A 23,428-nucleotide genomic window follows, 5' to 3' on the forward strand; every position below is an offset into this window, starting at 1 on the left:
TCTAGGTTGAAGGCAGTAGAGACAGGTGTTAAGGCCTTGGCGAGCCTGGTGACATTCTGCCTGTAAAATACTTAGTGGAGATCTATAGCATTTGAGCAGTGTTCAACATGCACAACTCTGTCTTCCACACCCAGTTTAGGGGAACACTCATGCTTTCTTTTTATCATTAAGTAAACTTTGCTTAATTAGCAGTTACCTCTCAGGTTTGCCAAACATCACTTGGCATCTAGTCTAATTAAACATGGGACAGACTCAGGATAAACTTGAACCTTATTACTTTATGGTCTCTTATGGAATGTGCCAGATGGAAATAGGAAGGCAAAGCAAATTTTAGAAAGATCAAAATCTCTACAAACATATCAAAAAATAATTTGTAAAACTTGGGAACACTTGGAAAAGAAATGATAATGAAAATTGAGAAATGTTATGCAAATGAAATTAAATTGGTAAATGATGTCACTACCTAGTTTAACATCCTCTAAATATAAAATACTAAAATCAACAACAGTGCAACTTGGTTTTAGCTGTGCTTCCAAACAAACCACCTAAAACACAACTGCATTTTCTTCTAGGGACCTGAAGAAGGCTTAGTGGTTAAGAGAATTAGCTACTTCTGCAGAGGACCTGATTAGGTTCCCAGCACCTACATAGTGGCTCACATTGCCTGCAGCTCCAGTTCCAGGTGATCAGATGCCTTCTTCTGGCCTTCAATGCTCTCTTCTGTCTTCCATTGAAACTGCACATATTTGGCATGATAAAGAAAAGAACACTAGTTTGCATAATTAAAAATGAGATCCTTTTGATATATTTTTTCATCCTGTTTTAAATCAATTGAACAAACACGAAATTTTTAACTTCCAAAATATCAGTTAAAATATACCAAGAGGAAATAAAATTGATCTCTGGAAATTCTAACTATAAATATACACACATACGAGAGAGAGAGACAGAGACAGAGACAGAAACAGAGACAGACAAAGAGACAGACAGAGATGGGGAGAGAGAAATAGAGAGAGAGACTGGGGAGACACTTGGCTGTTGATGTCATGTGATTTAGAATCTCAGTGGACATAAACCTCTGGGTTTGTAGATCCTTAATTTTTAGACTGCATTGACTGAGCTGAGAAAACCCATGCTAGATATGGGTGGTGCCATTCCAGGGACTACAATCCAGAGCTGAGTGAAAAGAAGAAAGAAATACAGCAGTGCTTACTGCTGCTAGTGTTCTGAGTGGACATGACCTAAGCAGCTGCCCCCATGCTCCTGATGCCTCCCTCACCATGCTGGACTGTGTACTCTCAAACTGTGAGCCAAAATTAGCCCCTCCTCTTATTAAATTCCTTGGGTCAGGTCTCTGTGACAGTGATGAGAAAGGTAACTAGCACAGGGAATCATGCATTTCGCTTTGATTTGTAATTGTGTGCATACATGTGTATGAAAGCGAAAGTATGTCATATCCCCTGGAACTGCAGTAATAGACACTCATGAGCCACTCCATGTGGGTGCTGGGAATGAAACTCAGGACCTCTGTAAGAGCAAGCAGGACACCAGCTTAAATGCAGACATTTCTCCAGCCTTGAAAACTCTAGCCTTAAAAATACCCAGAACACTTACCTGTGCAGACCAAGCTATACAAAGAGTAATTGAAAGCCATATTGATAAGGCAGGGAGACACTGTAGGAAGTCATGAACCTTGCAGGAGAGGAATATTCAAATATTTGTATTTGAATAAGACATAGCAAAAAGGTACAATTTATGGAAATAACAGGAAAACATGGGAGGGGTTGTGGAAAACAAACATGTAGTTTTGTTTCTTTGACAAGACAAATATCAGTGGATTTCAGATAGACACCAACAACTACATCATACAGAGCAAAAAATGTCCCTCAGAGATGTGGGAACCCTTTGCTTTCATCATCAGAAACTAAAACAAAAAAGTTATTTAAATTTTTTATTTTCCTTTATTTATAAACGTGTGTATGTCCATATGTGCTCCACCATGTGTGTGCACAGTGCCCAAAGAGGCCAGAAGAGGGCATTGAATGTACTGGAGTACAGTTATGACAATCTGTGTATGGAATAATAACAGGTGCTCAGCCATGCTCACCATACCTCCTGGTGTGCAGGTAGCCATGACCTTAGGTCAACCCACTTAAGCAGATACCACACACCACCATCTCCTCAAGGGTTGGTTACATCAGGAGACTATGGAACTACTATTTGGACTAGATAGTCCTAAACTTACAGACAGAAGAACCAAGAACAGTGGCGGGTGTCATGGACAAATGGAAAATAATTGGTCAGGGACTGGGGACAGAGTCAAACATTCATTGACATTGTGAATACCAGTGTGCAGCAGGCCCCCTCCCCAGGCTATGTGGCCAGGGTCATGTCTGTCATTCTAGAGGCCCTGAACCTCCAAGTCAGCCACATTGCTCTTATTCTAAAACTTTGCTTCCTTTGGGTGAGGACATATCCCTACACTGAGGTACGGTGAGCATGGCTGAGCATCTGTTATTATTCCATACACAGATTGTCATAACTGTACTTCCAGTTTCTACTCTTCCGCTCTATTCTCCCACTGCACATCCTCAACAGGCAGTCCTCTGCTGATGAAACACTGCTAATATCAACAGCCTTCCACTGAGCCTTCTGCAAGACTGACTAACTCATTAGAGCTTCAGGGACTATAAAGAGGTTAAAATATTGCAGATCCAGAGGTTGAGGGAAAATCACATTGGGCTGTCGTCAGTCTCCTAAATAGCCATTCCTTGACAATCCATTTGACTAACACATAAAACATTTCAGAATGTGTTAACTTGACCAAACTCTAGTTCCCATGGACCAAAAAACTGAGAAGCCACCATACAGCATCTTAGGCCGATAGCTGAGATTTCTCTCCTTTACTTTAACTACCTACCTACTTAAGGTTCCTACCAAAATATTTCAGTGTGCTTTGACTATGATGTATGATGTCTCTGTACTATAACTACTTCATTAAATGGTTGCCATGATCAACCATACACTTTAAGGTAATCTAAATCTGTTCCCAGGCCTTGAACACTCATATTTAGATCTGGAATAAATTGTGGTGGTTTGAGTAGGAATGGCCCACATAGACTCATGTGGTTAAATGCTAGATCCATAAGGAATAGCACTACTGGGAGGTGTGACCTTATTGGAGGAAGTGTGTCACTGTGGGAGAGGACTTTGAGGTATCATATAATCAAAGTACACCTAGCATGGCTCATAGTCTACTTCTGCTGCCTGCAGACCAAGGTACAGTACTCTTAGCTCCTCCTTTAGCACCATGTCTGCCTGAACCCTGCCATGATAATAATGGACTTAACCTCTGAAAGTGTAAGCCAGTCCCAATTAAATGCTTTCTTTTATAACAGTTGCTGTGGTCCTGGTGTCTTTTCGCAGCAATAGAAACCCCAACTAAGATAATTATTCTTATCCTCTTTGAGGTGAGAGTTGTGTTTCTTGTGTTAACAACCCCTTGCAACAGATGCTAAAATTTTTACATCTTATTTGAACGAAGACCCTCACTTATATCCAAATGCTATTACTTGACATATTTCCTACTCCTAGAAGTTCATAAACAGACCCTTTGTTTTAGTCAGCTTTTTGTTGCTCTAACAAATATCCTAACTGTTAAATGTATATTTAAAAAGAGGTTTATTTAGCTCATAGATCTGGAAATTGAAAGCTGCAGTGCCTTAAAGGTATGAGTTTAAGCTGGCATTCTCTTTTATGTCCCATGATGATACACTCACTGCAAAGATAGGCCGTGTGCCAAGAATGAACAAGAGAGGGACTTTTGTTCATCTTGTCTACCAACCACTGCTCAAGCACTGCCAATGGGTCTCACACAGTTGCCTTCACACTTCCTTGAGGGAAGTACTTCCCCCCTTTGAAAGTACCAAACCATCTCTGAAGACCCCACAGAGCACAGCCTCAACATAGAAGGTTCCTACCTTTAAGAGACTGGCACTATACAAGCCTCAGTGCTCTTGAGTAGAGCTGCTGTTGTAATCACAACACTATTTTGGAAATACACACACACACACACACACACACACACAACACACACACACAATCTAAAGAAATGATTCCTGGGTGAGAACTAGAATACAGACATAACTTACTCTCAACAAAGTTAAATAGAGCCAAGTCAATAGTTCCAAATATATAATTTTCAAAATGTTTGCAATAGATTTTTTTCCTTATAAGGAGCAATATCCATTGGCCTAAAGGAGTCAAATTCTAAAACATATTCAAAAATTCTTTCATAAAATTCACATAATGTTATTTTCATGCATCTTCTGGGTATCTAGTTATCCTTAAATAGGAAGTGTAGCTGCCCTGTGGTATTTGCTTAAATGGTATTTCTCATATCATTTTAAGAAATGGGCAAGTTCTCCAGAGTTCACATAAAAAGGGCTGAGAAATTTATCCAAATAGCAGTGGCTTGCATTTGAATTTTAGCCTAGATGATTAAAACCTCAAACCACAAAATTCCCCCAGGAAACTTTGCTTTAGAATTGTTCTCATTGATGATTGGGATTAGAAAGCAGGGTTCATACTGGAGCTTACTCTGAGACATCAAAAACCAAGAAGCTAAGTCTCCTTCAGATGTGTGTTCATAACTCTTTTTAGAGGCAATGGAAATTATATGTGAGGATTTGAGGAGAACAAATCAAGAAATGCCAAAAACAACCAAGTTTTGTGTCTCAAAAAATGGCTTATACAATAGCTATTTAAACAAATTTACTGTAGAATGTCAAGAAAATTCATTTGTCTGTGATAGGGGTTTTGTGATCAATTGGAAGAAAGGACTTCAAAAGAGCTTGAACTATATTTCCGTTCAGGATTTGACTAGAAGAAAAAAGAGTGTGCACTTATTTTTGAAGAAGTTTCTGTTTCTCTAAAGCAAAAGGACTGTAGTAGCTCAAGGCCCCAGAGCCTGATGCGAAGACTTTCCATTTGCTGATGGCATGAGATGCTGAACAGTATTGGCATGGAAAGAGCTTCTGGACTAGCCATATTGTGGACAGAGGTCCAATCACCACACGAGGAGATCATGTTCTAGAATATTCCTCAAGATGTATTTGGTAGACAAAATTGCTTTAGCATAAGAGAGGTGGAGAAGGACATAAGCAGAGGTATTATTGTTGAGGAAGTGGGTAGGGAGTTCTGCCAAGAAAAGAAAACACTGCTCACTAGATCCAAACCACAGAGGCCTACTAAATAGAAATTTAAATGAGAAGGAAAACAGGATGCTGATCTAGGACACATTCTTGGACACATGCTTCCAAAACCACATGAAAGTTGCACCAGCCAGATGGGGAAACAATACAACAGAAAGCCTGACAGTAAACTAAGGAGTGGCTGGGCAGCCTTTCATGGTGAAGATCACAGACAGCAGCTCATACTAAGGGAGATGTAGGGCAGGTCCTCATGCCTGTGTTTTCTCAAAATGGAAGAAGTTAAAGTCAATCTGGATCTAGGAAACAACTTTAGAACACTTTGCTCTTGAGACTCTATCTATTTTAAGCCAAAGCGGAAACTTGTTTAGGCCAGTACTTCACTATCAGATGAGATGCAGGATAGGAAACAGAGACATAGTTGGTACATGTTGTGCCTAAACACTGAAAGGCTAGAAATGGGTGACAGCTCTTTGTATCAGACCCAGAACATTTTGAGCCTAGAGATGAGTGGTCGTTCCTCATATTGTACCTGAACACTGTGAGGAAGTGAATGAATAGTGGTTCCTCACATTGTACCTCAGCCCTATGAGCATAGGGATGCATGGTGGTTCTTCACATTGTACCTGAACACCATGAGGATTAGAATATGTGGTAGTTCCTCAAACTGTACCTGAACATTGTGAGGATGTGGATGCATGGTGGTTTCTCACATTGTAGCTGAATACTATGAAGATAGAGATGCATGGTGGTCCTCATATTGTATCTGAACATTATGAACCTAGATGATGGTTCCTCATTACATTCTTGAAAGACATAATCTAGAGATAAATGATGGTGCCTTACATTTTATCGAAACTGTGAACCTAGAAATAAATGATTTTCAAAAAAAGTATAACTCAAATATAATTTTACTTGTCAAAATAATATTTAGTTTCTATGATGTTTTCTTTATTATAGAAGGCTGAGATGGATTTTAATGCCTTTCCAAAGTTTACAGTCTGGTGATGAGACAGTAATACAGACATAACATGCTATCACCAATATCACACAGGATGATACAGGAAGGTTTGGATCTAAGTTGAGTTTTCACAGCGAGTGGTGGTAAGCCAAAAATGTCAGATGAAGTTCATCACACATGCAGATGAGTGTATAAGAGAGCAAGCTCATAGAACTGACAAGGAGATTGCAAATAATTCACTTACATGGAACATAGCATGTCAACAAAGAGTTGTGCAATACTAAAATATCTAGTTTAGTAGAGATCAGATCATACAGGCACTGGTTGAGAAACTCAGATTTGCACCCTGTAGCAATGGGGTACACACAAAAGATAGTAAATGAGACATAAAAGGGCTTCCCTCCTGCTTTTGAACATTTAACCAGCTGGAAGTGAAAAATATAGACAAATATCTGTCACCTCACCCTGAGGAGGTAAAGACTAAACTTCAACTTAAAAGATAAATATGCATCAGTATTGGATGTTCTGAAGATATTGCTTTTGATATTTTTGATAAAATCTTGGATAAAAATTGTTAAGGGTCCCATGGAATGAGGTGCCCTTGCCAATTGCATTCTGACTTCCAGACTGAGTCTGGAAGGATCCTGGGTGTGTACCTCCTCTTAAGGACACGGGAAGAGTGGTTTAGATTTTGTTGTGCCTTTGGAACTTCAAAGTAACACCCATCACTCTTGGATCAGGCTCAGGGAGGGGCTTTCAGAATAGGTGTTTCTCATTTCACCTATATCTGACCCTGTAACAGTGCTGGAAAAGTGCAGTTGTGGATTTCCTTCATGGTATCTCCTCATTTGGCAAGCAGAAAATTAAACAGAAAATATCTCTTATCTTCCCTAGTGAATCAAATACCCAAGTATAGCATAGTGAAGCTAAAAGTTCTAGAATGTTCTTTCCTTCCAGCCAAGCTTGACTTTGATAATGTGGTCTTGCTGAGAATTTCGTGTTTTATTCCAGATTCAAAAACTGAAAAGAAACTGCTTCAGGTTTACTCAGCAAGTCTAGGTGTCAAAGCCAGACAGATCATTCTAGAAGGAGGAGACAGAGTCCTGTTCAGAAAATGCAAACATAACATTCATCTTTCAAAATATTATTTATCATTCTTAGTGAGAGAAACTTGTCATGTTTTTATGCGTAAGAACACAAGCAAAGTAGACGTGAGGAAGCTGAAGTTGTGTAAGAGAAGGCCAGGTAGAAGGTGGACTTGCCTGAAGCACACCTGACGTACAGAATCCAAGCTGAATTAAAAGGATTTGTCTCAAAGGCAGAGCTGGCTCCTCAGCTGAAGTACAGGAATGTAGAAAATTAAAAAGCATAAATCACTACTGGGCTGCCTTCTGACTATGTAAATTTCCAAATCATTTTAAAAGAACTTTGTAATTGTTCTATGCTACAAACAATAAGTGAATTTCTATGCTCAAAGTGTGAGTGCCGTGTCAAAAAGATTTTAAAGAAATGAAGACATTAGCCCTGTAATGTGCAACAGTGCTCCTTAAAGTGGGGATGCTGTTTTCATCCCGAAATTGCCCATCCCATCCTCCCTTAACAAATTCAGGTCATATTATTAGGAAAACAATAACTCCATCCACTTGCAAAACCAACACAGTGTTTTATTGGTTTTGCTCAGATTCACACATCAGTCAGGCCAAAGTCACACAAGTGGCCTGTTTGCCACATGAGCTGGCATATGTTTTAACCAGAAACGATGCCTTGTCTTGTTTTTTCTTTCACGGTTTCCTTTTTATGTTTCCTTTAATGCTTTTCCTTTTGTTCAAGTGTAGAGATGGACTATGACAACCAGATTGTAGATCATTAGCTCATCCGACAGGAAATACATATTCCTGTTTCAAAGAGGGCATCTGTCTGTTCTCAAGAACGTTAAATAATAACAATAGCACAGCTCCTGAGCAGCTTAGGGTCGGAAATGAAAACCACCAGAGTTTTTGGAACACTTGGGAGGACACTCCATGCAGAATGTAATTAAGTAGTCGGAATTTGTGGTTTGGGCCACCAGGGTTAAAAATATTGCCTCCTGGGCCAATGCCTTAGATTTTTACAAGATCAAAAATACTAGCCCATATTTTTCGATGATCACAGCAACCTCCCTCCTATTTCAGGCACCTCCATCATCAACACGGATACTTTGTATTCTGCAATAAGCTTCAATCTTTCTGGAATAAGGGGAAAATAATACACTCCCCCAATTCCAGAGAATAGAACCCATTTCTGGAGTATCCATGACTCCGTACCACAGGTATCATTGTTGGCAAGTTCTAATCTTTGTAAACCGTGGCTATGTGTACTTGGCAGCTGTGCTCAGTTAGGAAGACTGAAATGGGAACGTCTTCCCAGATTATCTGGCTCAACCAAGAGTTTACCACAGAACCTAATATAACAGATAGAAGAAGGTTGGACCATAAAAAGGAATTCAAGGGAAGAAACCCCATTGGTAGAGTGTTCCCTCCATCTCCATACATGAAGCCTTGGACTTGATCCTCTGCACTGTATAGGATGGGTGTTGTGATACACACCCTTAATCTAGCACTTGGGAGGGGGATGCAAAAGGATGGGAAAGTTCAAGGACATATTTGGTTACATAGAGTTCTCATTTCATCAAACTGACACATGGATGAGCTCAGCTCTTGCTGCTGTAAGACACTCTGAAACATCCCGCACATGGCTGAGAAGCTGAAGAGCTAACTGGCCATCTAGTACAACCTTAATCTCCTTTTCTTATCTAATGATGATAATGTGATGATTTGGATAAAATCGTTCATGATTTATATTGATCACTGTCTGCACAGCTGGTACCAGTTTCCATATTATCATTAGTTTGGCATTATAACAAATCATGAATTCTCCTAAATCCACCATTTTGTCTTTAGACCTTTACCCACCTTACACATCTGGAACTAACATCCCCATGTGTCCATTTGTCTCAATGAACATGAGGTGATTAGAGATTTCTCACTATGAAATTTTGATTCTGAGTGTGGAATCATAGCTTAGTCTCTCAGATATAGCTGATGATATTTAGAAGCGTGTAGGTCGTAACTATCCAAAAGGAGAAGTAAGTGGAGAAGGCTTCTTTCTGTTTTCAATGGAGAAAAATAGTGTGGCCTGTTAATTCGTCTCCTAAAATAAATGTACTTTGACAGTAATGTGTAGCCCTCCCTAGAAGCACCAATTTGTTTGAAAGCATTAAAAAGATTTTTGGAATAATTAGCCCTCAGAAGTCATCTGCTGCTGTAGTGCCGTAACTGTGCAGAGAAAGCTCAAGACATGTGGCATGCAGTGAGTGGCCTCAAGTCACCGCACTGGCCAAACTGTATCTCGTGCTAAGATTTTAATTAATATTTTGAAGGTTCTTTTTAATTTCCTTTTTCTTAGTTTCTTTGACAAGTTAAACACTAGTCACTGACAACATAGATCTTTTCATGTCTTAAACATTGTCAAAGCAAACAAATACATATGAGTATGAGGGGATGGGTATTGTTGATACAAGGTTAAGGTAAGTAGTCATCTGTAGACACTAGTGACATTGAATGACAGGCCAGAAATGAAGACAGTTGTCATGGAAAGGATGGCATATAGAAACTAGAAGAAACTGCCTCTATCTATGAGGAAATTAACAATGTTTTAGTTGCAATTTCAGAGTGTTCAACAGCGTGGACAGGTAAGGTTGGGTAGCAAGAGCCTAGGGGAGCTGTCCATTTCTCTACATTACAGTATCATCCTTCCCTCCCTCAACCATCATGATGATAACAGACCATAGTGGTTAATTATGTGTGCCAGTTTGACTGGCGTGAGGGCTGCTCCAACTTCTTGCCAAATGTTATTTGTGGGTGATCTGTGATGGTGATTAGTCAAAACAAATGACATTCAAGCCAATAGACTGAGTAAAAACCTCCTCTCATCTGCACAGGGGGGCTTTATCTAACCTATTGAGGACAATGATAGAACAAAAGGCAGAATAAGGGTTTCTTTTCTCTCCACCCCTTACTGACTAATGTTGGATCTTTTAGGTGTCAGAAACTGGAACCTATACATGTCAGAGATTCTCTGCTTTTTCAGGTAATGATCATGTATAAAACATATTTGTTACCATAGTCACATGAACAATTTCTGTAATAAATGGGTCTACATTTCTGTCTCTCTATTCATTCATCAACCCACGTGTGATGGTTTGAATAAGATGATCCCCCATGAACTCATATATTTGAATGATTGGTCACCATGAAATGGCACTATTTGAAGGGACTAAGGGGATTGGGATGTGTGACTTTGTTGGAGGAAGTGTAGAGTTTGAGATTTCAAAAGCTCAAGTCAAACCCAGAGACTCTCTGTCTCTGCCTATGGATCAGCATATACCTCTGAGCTACTGCTCCAACACATGCCTACATTCTGTAATGATTCCTGCTGTTACAATGGCCTAAACCTCAGAAACTATAACCAAACCCAAAATTATTTAATTCTTCTCCTATAATATTTGCCTTGGTCATATTTCTTCACAGCAATAGAACAGTTGCTGTGACAACATCAGTTCGTCTATCCATCCACCCATCCACTAGCTTACCCATCTATCCAAATATCCACTAACTTATGTATTCATCTGTCTACCTCCCAACCTACCTACCTACCCATTCATCATCCACATATACATCAACATAGCTATCTACCCATTCAGCTACTCAGCAAACCCACCCATCCATTCATCTATCTATATTCTATTGGTTCTGTGTTTTGGGAGAATGATAGGCATGGTTTTAATGAAAATTATAACAAATTTGGCAACAGAATACAAAATAATATTTGCAGTGTGCTAGCCAAGGGGGGTTCTCTGGAGTCACAGAACTTATGAAATAAATCTAGATAGATAGACAGATTGATATGATATGGTATGGTATGATATGATATGATATGATAAATATAAAGGGGATTTATTCGAATGAGTTACAGACTGCAGTCCAGCTAATCCAACAATGGCTAGCTGTGAGTGGAAAGTCTAAGAGTCTAGTTGCTCAGTCCTACAAGGCAGATGCCTCACCTGGTCTCCTCTATATCCTGGAAGAAGTAAGCTCTAGTGACAGTGAAGGAATGGATTGCTAACAAGGTGAGGGTAGTCAGGAAAGAGCGAAAATTTCCTTCTTCTGTGTCCTTATATGGGCTTCCAGCCGAAGGTGTTGAGTATACTAAAAGTATGTCTTCCTGTCTCAAGATTTGTATTAAAGACTTCAGACTTAAGGTCTAAATCAAAGGTGTGTCTCCAAAGGTCCAAAGTAGAAGTGGATTCTACTACTTCAAATGAAGCAGCAAATTTCTCACAAGTATGCCCTTCATTTCTGGGTTGTAGTTCACTCCAGATACATCAAGTTGACACAATTAATAACCCTCTCAGCCAGTCACCAAATTAAAGATTTTATATGTGTTTACTCAATCTAGCAAACCTCAAAACTAAGATAGGGGAAATGTGGTAATTCATTAGAGCCAATTTCTTGGGAAAAGTAAACACAGTGTTATGTATTTCCCTGAAAATTGTCAGTTGGTACAGCTCCCATGGAAATAAGTATTGTGTTTCTAAATTAAATAATAAAACCAGATCTACCATATGATTAAGCAACCCTACTTCTGAATGTACATCCAAAGGAAATAAAGTGAGGATCCCTAAGAACTATCTGCTTGCCTGTATCCATCAAGAGTTCTTTAAAGGAACAGAAATAATAGAATGAAGTGTGTGTGTGTGTGTGTGTGTGTGTGTGTGTGTGTGTGTGTGTGCGCGCGCGCACGTGCGCGCGCACTGGTGGTGGTATTTATTAAAGTGATCTAGATGGTCCCAACTATAAGGTCAAGAATCTGGTATTTGCTCAGTCTCAAGGCTGTAAGTCTCAGCAGTTTAAATCTGATATTGGAGTCCTATTGGAGTCCCAGAGAAGTCCTAAAGAGATGTGGTCTTCAGTGTATACTGGAATCCTAAATTATAATACCAGGGAAGGAACATCTTGGGAACAGGGTGCATGAACTTGTTCTTAGGAGTATGGCAAGTAAACAAAATAGAAAATTTTTCTTTTTCTGTGATATTTTATATGGGCTGCCATTAGATGTGTGGCCCAGATTTGGGGTGTATCTTCCCACCTCAAATAATACAATGAAGAAAATCCCAAAGGGGTGTCCCCATTGCTTAGGTTTCAGCTAATGCCACACATAGCCAACTCAACAACCAAGACTGCCTACTATACGACCTACCTGTGCATACTACCTGTGCATTTTTATTTCTGTGTCTTAATTTCATTCAAAGCTGGCCATTGTTGGAATAGCTGGACTGCAGCCTGTAAGTCATTCCAATAAATCCCCTTAATTTTCTGATACCATTTCCGTAGACATCAGACTATATAATTTATAAATAAGAGGATCTCATCAAACTCATGATGCTGGGGGCTGACAAGTCCTTCAACATGAAACCCATGCTGCAGTTCCTGAATAACAGCTAAGGCATTTTTCTTTCTTTATAAGTTAGTTTGGACTTATAACTAAACTGTAATATAAATTTTTATCCATACCATCTGAAGGGATGGCATGATAAGTCCTGAGAATTCTGTAGACAAGATGTATTGGCTATGCATAGCTGAATCCAAGCTGGAGGCAGTTTCATGACTCAGCCCATCTCAGACGTGCTCCCATATATAGAGATCAGCAATGCAAATGACCTGTTTTGTTGGTCTTCTGGATTTTTCTTGTTCGTCCATAGTCAAGATCTTCATGGGGTCTCCACCCACCCCCCTGTAAAGTCCGATTCTTATTAATTTTGAAGGAATCCATAGTTTTTCTTCTGTTGAAACAAGAGCATATTCTCTTCCTCAACACACCAACCACATTTCCTACTTCCATTCTGAGGTTATCACAATATAGGCTGATCTAATTCAACAATCATTTCTAAAATCTAGTGCTTTCATCAGTTGTGTTATCTGTCTCATTGGCATTTTAAAATTTTAAAGTTTATAAAGCATTTATTTAATCTCTCTGGGAGATTCCTTATCCCCTTTCATTCTATAAGCATGTCCTTTAAAGTCCTGTTAGATCTCTCTAGAGTTGATTGACCTGTAGGATTGTAAGATATATCTGTAACATTTCTATGCCATAGTGTCTAAAATAATTGTATTTTATTGGATACATATGTTAGGGTATCATCAGCTTTAATCACCACAGGCATTTCCAAGATTGTCAACACCTCTAATAAATGGGCAATCTCAAAATGAGCCTTTTCAGAACTTAGAGCAGTTGTCCGGTGAATTCAGAGAGTCAATTGTATGATGTATTAGCATATGTATACATATCTTAAGCTTCAAAACTCTACAAAATGAAACACATAATCTATTGTATGGCATTGCTCTAAGGAACATCATTACGCAGAATCTGGATCCTTACTCAATATATGTCATCTCTATGGGCCATCATTCTAATTCCTCAGGCCTTTGTGGATTTTTTCATCTGGAACTACCTTTTCTGCTATCAATGTAAGTTCCAAATTGGACTATTCTGAAGATTCTTTGTTCTGAATTAGAAAATCCTCTTATCTCTGTTCTGTGATCTCCAATCTAACATTTAATTTTTTAGTCTTCTCTTTCTCTAAGTCTGCTTTATTCTGATCTTTTTAAAAAAATAATATATAAAATTGCAATCACTATTGACCATAAAATTATTTTATGCTGAGAGTCAAAACAAAAGTATATGAGATCCAAATACCCTCTACTACAATGTTTTCAAGGTTTTAATATTTTCTTTTTTAATCTCTCTAACTCTCCCCTTTCTATGGAGACTTTGTTTTTCTTTCTCCTCTCTATGGAGACTTTATTTTCCTATATCTCTAATTTCTATGGAGATTTTATTTTAATTTTGTTTCTCCCTTCTTTCTTTGAAAACTTTATTTTTTATTTCTTATCTTTAAATTCACTATTTCTATGATTGTCTATGTTCAGTTTCTTTCTTTTTTTCAGTGTTTATGCATATATATAAAACTTTCTATTTATTTTATTCTCTTTTCTTCAGAGACTTATTTTTTATGTGCATTTATTTATTTCTCTCTTGCTGTTTTCTAAACTTAATATATTTGTTCTGTATTTAATTTTCTCTAAACTCTTTTCCATCTTTATGTAGCCATTTAAATTTTATTTAATTCTCTCTTTGCAGACTTTATTTTATTAATTTGAAGTTACTTATCTGTCTATGATAGCCAGTCTCCTTTATACCTTAGCATTTAAGCATAAATCCAAATATTTTACCTGATCAGAAGTTGTTCTGTTTGGATTTCTTCTTGTCTGTTTTTGTGTGGCTTCTATGCCCTGCACTGTGACTATCCCCATCCCTGTCCTTTTGGTTGTAGGAAAAGAGGCAGTCCAAATCACCCTCAGCATGAATGTCTTCTATATTCCTACTAGGATGGCCCATTAAGTAAACATTCCATGGCTTTCCAAGTCCAAAGTCCCCAAATCCACATTCCTTCAAACAAAAATAAGGTCAAACAGTAATATTCCAGTCCCTGGTACCAACATTATCCATTGTTGTGATGAGATACTATGACCAAGGCAACTCTTAAAAAACATAGCATTTAATTGAGGCTGATTTAAAGGTTCAGAGCGTCAGTCCATTATCATCATGGCAGGAAGCATGGCAGCATGCAGGCATACATGATGGTGGAAAAAGAGCTGAGAGTTCTGCATCTTGACTAAGGCAACTAGAAGAGACTGGCATCCTCAGGCAGCTAGGAAGAAGCTCTCTTCAGCAGTGTATGAAGCCTGAGCATAGGTGGGGACCTTCAAAGGCCACCCCCACAATGACACACTTCCTCCAACAAGGCTTCTCCTCCTAAAAGTACCACTCCCTATGGGCCAAGAGTATTTAAACCACCACAGACCCATAGGACTGCAGCTTGGCAGAAAGGCCTGCAGTCACATACAAGAAAAGTGGGACTAAGCCAACTGTTAGAGTTTGAATATGCTTGGCCCAGGGAGTGCTACTTTTTAGAGGTGTGGCCTTGTTGGAGTAGTTGTGTCACTGTGAGAGTGGCTTTAAGACCTTACTGTAGCTGCCTGGAAGTCAGTCTTCCACTGGCAGCCTTCTGATGAAGATGTAGAACTCTTAGCTCCTTCTCTACCATGTCTACCTGAATGCTGCCATGTTTCCATCTTGATGAAACTGGACTGAACCTCTGAACCTGTAAGCCAGCCCTAATTAAATGTTGTTCTTTATAAGACTAGCCTTGGTCATGGTGTCTGTTCACAACAGTAAACTCTAGCTAAGACACAGACCTTCTCTTTCCAGGATGCTGTTTCTGCACCACTGCTTGACCCACCAACGCAAGTGGATGGTGGTCAGTAACACAATAATTTCAGCCTTGAATTAAAATTCTATCCAGAGATTTCTGGAGCCTGTGTTTCATTCTTAAATCACAGTGTTGTGAATTGATGATCAGATTAACTAATTCAGAGAGTGGCAAGGCAGAGTCCACAGGAAGCACATAGATGCTGAGGGATACTTAAATAGATATAACAAAGATTGGCTGTCATGTGGATTCACCGATAGATAGATAGATAGATAGATAGATAGATAGATAGATAGATAGATAGATAGATAGATAAGAAATTGTCGTTTTCTGTAATCCCAACTAAGTCCTGTCAGGGGTGGTGCTGAGGAGGAAGGGTTAAAAGTTAAAGGTGAGACTGCTACAAATTGAGACCTTGTTTCAGAAGAAAAAAAGATGGGAGAGAAGAATAGTGGGGAGGGAAAGTTGAAGGAGAGGTAGAGGAGGAAGAGGAGAAAGGAAGGGGAGGGAAGAAGGATGAAGGGGAGGGGAAGAACGAGAAAGGAAAAGAAAGCAGAAAGGAGAAGGGGGAGGTGGAGGGGATGGAGAAGAAAGGAAAGAGGAAGGGGAAGAAAAGGAAGAGGAAGGGAACAGACTAGGAGAAGTTATTTAAAACCACTGAATTGTGTAATCTAATATAAGCTTGATATTAAATGTGCAGGAAGCTGCCAGCCAGTCTTCATCTTGAACATCACCACAGTGTTTCATGCTCTATTTTCGTTGAGCAAACAATAACTCCTAGAGCAGGGTTTCTGCATCTGGGTGCCCCTGCTGCTGTTCTGCTCACTGTGAGTCTAAAACCCATCCGTCTGGTCAGCGTCAGGGCTGCTCTGCACCGTATCACTGCAAGCCTTGAGCAGTGTGCCAAAGCCATGCTTTGTGTCTTCTCCCTGTCTAGCTAGAAGTCTATAAACAGTGGAGGCTCTGCTCTCCACCTGCTCTCTTGGTGCCCTTTCCTGGTAAATCAAGAAGCTGGAACACTTACTAGAACACATTTACACAACGTTCATGTAGTGTGCCTAGTGTGTACCTTCCCAGCCAGTCTTCAGAAATAATCTGGGCATAGGAAGGTATTTGTCTGCCATTTTACAGTTTGTCAGCACCACATGTGCTTTGTGAACGGGGTGTACTGAGCGTTGTTGCTATTCCTGTAGTGGCTTCTTTGACAGAAAATTGGGCATTTTTTTAATAAGTTCTGACCATTGACTGTCCAAGGAAGAGCTTTGGAGGATTTTGCCTAACATTTCAGTCTTTCATGTTGCCTTGATTAGTCTGAGAACATAACAATAGGCCAATCTGATGGAGATAATTCTTCAGCTGAGACTTCTTCCCAGACAGATCTAGGTTTTGATAAAGGTGACAAAAACAAACAAAACAAAACAAAAACCTATGACCGCAGCCAATCTAAATTCTCCATCTTTCGGCCACTACATGGAGTGTATATTCTGAAATGTTATCATCCTTTAGATTTTAGTAATATCTACTTTAGCACAAAGGTCACTGCAAAGGTTATGATGTCTGAAGGCACAGGCTTACCAACCCGTCGTGTTAGGGGCAGGGCAGCTCTGACTGTCCATGTCAACACTCCACTCTGCAGCTTCGCAGCTAAACAGAATCCAGTCTTTGCAAACAGAGCCAAGCTGACATCTAAATGCTATGATGAGTCACATATTCCATAAAGCCTGCAAACTGCGTCACTCCATGTTTCCTTCCTTCCCCTGGAACAGAGCTGATGAACTTCCCAGTATCTACTGCGATTAGAAAAGGCCTACAGCTCAATATGCCGAAGACCTATTGGATTGAGAGTCATGGTTCAGTTGTACACTCTACTCTCTCCATTTGTGAACCAGATTCTTGGTACTATCTTTTGGTAGGCTTGGAGGTCGGTACCAGGACACCTTGTGCTATAGATATCATTTGGGGATTTATATAAGACACCTCATGGAAGTCAGTATCCTTGGCAGCCTATACCAGAACACCCCTTAGATGTCAGTGTCCTTCAGGGCCATACCAGATCATCTTGTGGATGTCAGTATCCTTGGGTGTCAGCATTAGGATAGTCCATCAGTGTTAAACACTGTGGATGCTCAAAGTGCCTTCCTCAAATGCCGAGGATTCCCACACAGCCAACAGCTATCTTACACTTGCTTACAGGTGGGCATGTGCACATAACTCCAGAGTAAAGGACTTGGCTGGCATGAGTGAGGCCCCTCCCAATTTCTTTGCAATCTATTTTTTTTTTAAGGTTATAATGGGAGTGCTTGTACATGTTCAGTACAGAAACAAGGTTTCTCAAATATTTTCTCTCCAAGTCTGGACAAATCATTGTAGAACCCCACATATGAAGGACTAACTGTAAATTCTTATTAAAAACAAAGCTTACTAAAGTCTAAAGTGTCTGTGGGTACATGCTGTCCTGGGGACATGAAAACCTAAGATCAAAATGCCAGATCTGAAGACAGATCAGAAAAAGGAAAACTAACAGCTCTTTTCGAGTGAACCACCCAAATCTTGCTGGTCAGTTCTGTTCCTGAGCCATCTGAAACAAGGTCACTGGTATTGCTTCCTCTTCCTAGAGAACAGCTGGTCCATTTCTGGCCCTGCTGACCGTCCAAAGCAAGGAAATTGTGACGAGCCTTAAACACTGCCTGCCTCTGCCTACTAGAAAACAAAAGGCTGGAGACTCAGCAGTTGAGAGCGCTTGCTGCTCTTCCAGAGGAACCAGGTTGGGTCCCCAGAACCTACGTTCAGCTTCTCACAACCTCTGAAATCCAGCTCCAGTGGATCTGATGCCCTCTTCTGTCCCTACATGAGTACACACACACACACACACACACACACACACACACACACACACACACACTACCCCTCCTCCCAGACACACATATACGCATGAATAACAATAAAATATTTTTAAATGAAAGAATATAAAATTAAGACACTTCATTTAGCTAATAACAAAAGAGAGTCAGACTTAGAGCCAAAATAGCTATTGAAAAAGCACTGCATCTTGAAATATTTAGAGCATATTTTTTTCAATTGCTTTATGGAAAATCACTGGTTCATTATTGTACTAGAAACAAACAAAACCCACATATTGTTTATATAAAAAGTATGTGTTAGACGGATAGTATTGGTGTTAGAATATTATTAATAGGAATGCCTTCTGAATTGATTATTGTTGTAATATAGTCATGAATGTAACATTCTAGTTAATTTTTATATTATTTTGAGCACAGAGTATTTATGAAAAATCGTCTTCCTTCTTTTACATGACTCTTATGGAAAAATGAACAAAATCTCAACACAATGGGCAACATTTAGCTTATTCAAGGGTACTTCGTTTAAACTTTTTTTTTCTTATGTGGAGTACACAAGTCATAGCATGCATGGAGAGGGGAGAGGAGCTTTTAGGAGCTGGATCTCTCCCTGCAGTGTGAGCGCTGAGATGTCTGAGCTCTGGGACTGGAACTCTAGTCATCAGCTTGCTGGCATTCCTCCTCACCTCCCCAGCCAACTCAAGGAATCTGACTTTACTGGACTAGCCAGAGCCCTCCACTCTCAGGAAAGCTGAGTCTATGGGATGTTTGAAGCTTTGGGATTTTTCTTACCAGCAGGAATTCTGCAAAGCAATTTAATTTTTTTTCTTTTAAGCAACGTTAAAACTAGGTGCAATTCAGAACTGAGTCTGCTTTGTTGTCAAATGAATGCCATTTTGATGACCTTACCTTAGTGAGCTATGGTGGTTGACCACCAGTAGCTAAGGCACTGTAATTAAAGCATTGTCCATAAATGTCTTCTTTACCGTATGGTGTTTCTTTTTTTCTGTAATCTGCTTCCTCTCTGTTCTGATTTAGTTCTGTCTCTACTTCAGATCACACATAATCAGATCCTGAAGTCAGAGGTTGTGGCTTCGCTGAATATTTACTCTACATCAAGCATGGATGCTGAGAATGTTGGGGGCGGGGATGAGGGCTGAGGGGTGGGATTCGGGCAAGAGCTGAGGATCCTCTAGGGAAGAGGGCAAGAGCAAGTACAACACAGGCACAGCCACCAGAGGCCCTGTGGATATATGGTCCCTCCAGTCCCTGGATGGTGATGAGTCCCATCTTGACTCTAGGCAGTGTTTGCCCGTGACTGGAGCCTGATGCAGATATGAACAAAGCCTTGCCATGGTGAGGTGCCCATGGAAACATGGGGTCTGCCAATTCCCAATCACCCACAGGCCTTTATTAAATTTGAATATTAAACAGACATCTACCTTCTCGTCTTTTACAGTTCTTCTCCCCTACCCCCTTGTCTATTAATTTCTTAACAATTTCCACCAAAAGATCCACCTGGAACAGAGCAAAGGAAAACCAACGCCTTTGAATTCTGTTCACAGTCCATGTGAAAAGATTTGGTTGCAGGGGGAAAAATGGTCCTCATTCTGGGGAATGCACAGTTTAAAAAAAAGAGAGAAACCTACCATTTGAGTTTCTGAAATTGCCTTAAAAACTAAAACAGCCGAGGTTAAATGACCGTTCATAATATTTACTGCCTGGCAAATGAAACGTAGTCATCCAGAGGAGACTATTTTGGGTATAATCTACAGACATTTTACTTGTGTTTTTCTCCAACTCGACAGAAGAATTTGGCTGCCTTGAGGCTTTCTGTATCTGTTACTTTCCAGAAGTTTGGCAAAGGTGACATCACAGTGAAGTTTCAATCACACAGACATTTCCAGGCACAGTATACAGAACAATGTGCTGGAGGCGCACACCATGAGCCAAGAAGTCTTCTTAAAGTGGCCCGTGAAGTCTCTGTGAAGACCCTGGGTTATACGTGCACACATTTTTTTCTAACTAATAAAGCGTCTTTTTTTCTTTTCCTTGCAAGGCTTCAGGAGGAACCATAGAAAATGCACATTGTTTAAAGGCATCTATAGGGGCTGGAGAGATGGCCTGTGCTGGCCTTTCAGAGGACTAAGATTCCATTTCCAGTTCCCATATGGTAGCTCACAACCATCTGTAACTCCTCTTTCAGGGACTCCAATGCCCACTTCTGGATTCTGCAGGCACTGGACTCGTGTGGTGCATACATGTGCATGCAGTTAAACACCCATACACATAAAAAAGGGTTTTAAATACCGATCAAAACTATTCATTTGGGGAGTGAATAGTTTATTTGGCTTACTGGTTACATGCAGTCCATCACTGAGGGAAATCAAGGAAGGAACCTGAAAGCAGGAACTGAAGCAGAAATAATGGAGGAATACTCCTTACTGGCTCGCTCGCCAGGGGTTGTTCAGTTACCCTTCTTCTATACCCAGGATCACCCATCCAGGAGTGACACTACCTTCAATGGTTGGGCTCCCCCACACTAATTGTTAGTGAAGAAAATGCCCACAGATACGACCATTTGTTAATCTGATGGAGTCAGTCCCTCAGTTGAGGTTTCTTCTTTCAAGGTTATTTTAGTATGTGTCAACTTGACAAAACTAACCAGCACACTGTGGGAATGCAGAAGCCTGAGCCAATCTCAGTCAAGCATGTCCTTCCTTGGAACTTCAAAGGAACAGGGCTTATGAAGTAGAGGCAGGGAATGCATCTGACTACATGTAAAGTACTCCGGTGTGCAACAGTACAGAATTCATTGAATCTTTTGTTTTTAAATATTTCTTTTATTTTTGAGATTATACTGTATTTATGTCATTTCCCCCTTTGTATCTTTTTTAAGGCATTACTCTCTCTTCCTTTTATTTTTTGCTTTTTTCGTCTTTCCTCCCAGTTTCCACAAGGGAAAACAACATGTAAGATTCTGCGATTTGAAGACAGAGGCTTTTGACAATAATGTTTAAGTGGGTGCTATACATAACAGTATAATAAAGTCTCTTTTGTTTTGACATAACAACAGATAAGAAAAACATCTCACACATTAAAAGTATTTTCCCCTGATCAGTGTTCTGGGAAAGCCATTTATCCAGAGACCATATGTCTCGTCTTCCAAGCCATTATGGAATTCAGGTGCCATGGCAGAACACAGACCATCTGGGAGAGTGGCTACTCACCACACCCAGGGGAGGGCTACTCACCACACCCAGGGATCCCCGGGGAGGGGTAGTGCATGCTTCTGGTGGCTGCTTGCCCTCTGCAGCTGCTGGCCTTATGCACATCCCAGTAGAATTGTTTTTCATTATTTGGCTCTAATTTTTAGCCCCTTCTCCACAGAGGGTGAACTAACTAATAAACAACAAAACCCTGCAGGCTTCACACGTGGGGGGCAGAAAATGAAAGGCCAGAGGAATATTTCTGAAAGCACACGGAGATGACATCATGCAGAGACACAAGCCCCATTGACCAAAGGCCCTACCTTAAGTGTCTGGGAGATAAATTCTGCCTGGCAAGAAGAAAGGACTAACAAATGTGGTGAACACTACCTCCGTGCTCAGCTGACCCAAGTCACATGCAAAGGACAGCATAGGGGGTGTGAGCGGGATCCTGGTATCTTCAGTTCTTCGAGAGGAGCCTGTAAAGAACAAAGAGGTTAAAAGTCAAACATCAAAGACCTAGAGAATTCTAGAACAGGCATGTCCTGCTTCTGGAGGAATGAGGTTAGCACATAGCCCTTGTGCGGTCTGAGTGGACTACAGGGATGCCTGCCTTTGGGTATCTTCACACCATGGTTTCAAATGCTTCGACTCTATTTGTTAAAAAAAAAATACAACCTGATTTCCTAGTTCACATAACAGGATAAGATGAGCTGCCCCAGGTTAGGAGCTGACCTGGTTGGTTGCAGGCAGGACACTGAACACACTTCAGGAAGAAGGAAGCCCTCCATTGTTAGCTGAGTGGGAAGGCTGCCCAGAACATGTCCCCGGCTATAAGATTAGTTTGGGAATTAGGGATTTATGGTGCTTATCCCTCTGGATGAGGCTTGGCAGGGTTCCCTGGAACTGCAGATATAAACTGTTGGGAGTGAAAGAAAGCAAAGCCCAGGGCAGCTGGATGACAGGCTCTCCTGTCCCCGGAGGCACACGGATGTAGAGTTCTGACTCTCCCCAGGTGCTAGCCTGAGAATAGAGTTTCTGCACAAGGACAACACAGCTGACCCACGCATGTCCTGATGGCCAGGCTATGAAGACCATGCCCAGCTTCACATTGGGAGCAGAAGAAGGACCTGGGTGGGATGAAGCTACCATCCACTCAGCCTCCTGCAGAGAGGTCCCTAGCCCCTCACCTCTTAAGGTGCCTGTATCCACCACACTCAAAACTAAGATAGAATGAGCTACGACATTAACCAAAGAGGTGATATTCAGCTTTGGAACTGACTTAGAAGACTCCAGGTGTTCTCCAGATAAACACCTCAGATGCATGACAGCAAGTGAGACGGATCAGAAGTGCTGGCAAGTAGCTTCAACACTTTCCCTGCAAAGATAAATCCATCAGAACTCGCCTTCATCCAAAACCAAAGTGAGCTAGACAAGACTAACCCAGGGAGGTCACTCACAACTGCTGCGGGGAAAGGAGGCTCCTGTCGTAGGAGGGGGACTTTCCTTGTTATCTTTTAAGATGGACCTAGAAATTCCTTTCATCATCCATAGACACCACATAGAATGTCTTAGTTTGCTCTTTAGTGGCCTGTTGTCCTCTATAGTAAGAGGAAATTTTAATTCACACACACCACCAATGACTTAATTTTCTAGTACTTTAATGGAGCAGACACATACAGCTTACTGATGTCCTTCCTCCGTCTGACCCTCCCCTACTTCCTATCCTTTTCTCTCCTTTCATCTCCTTCTCCCTCTCTCTTTCCTTCCCCTTCTTATTTTTTTTCACCATTTTCTTCCCCACTTTCCTTCCTTCCTTT

Source organism: Rattus rattus, chromosome 3 (assembly GCF_011064425.1).
Source record: "Rattus rattus isolate New Zealand chromosome 3, Rrattus_CSIRO_v1, whole genome shotgun sequence".
NCBI lineage: Eukaryota > Metazoa > Chordata > Mammalia > Rodentia > Muridae > Rattus > Rattus rattus.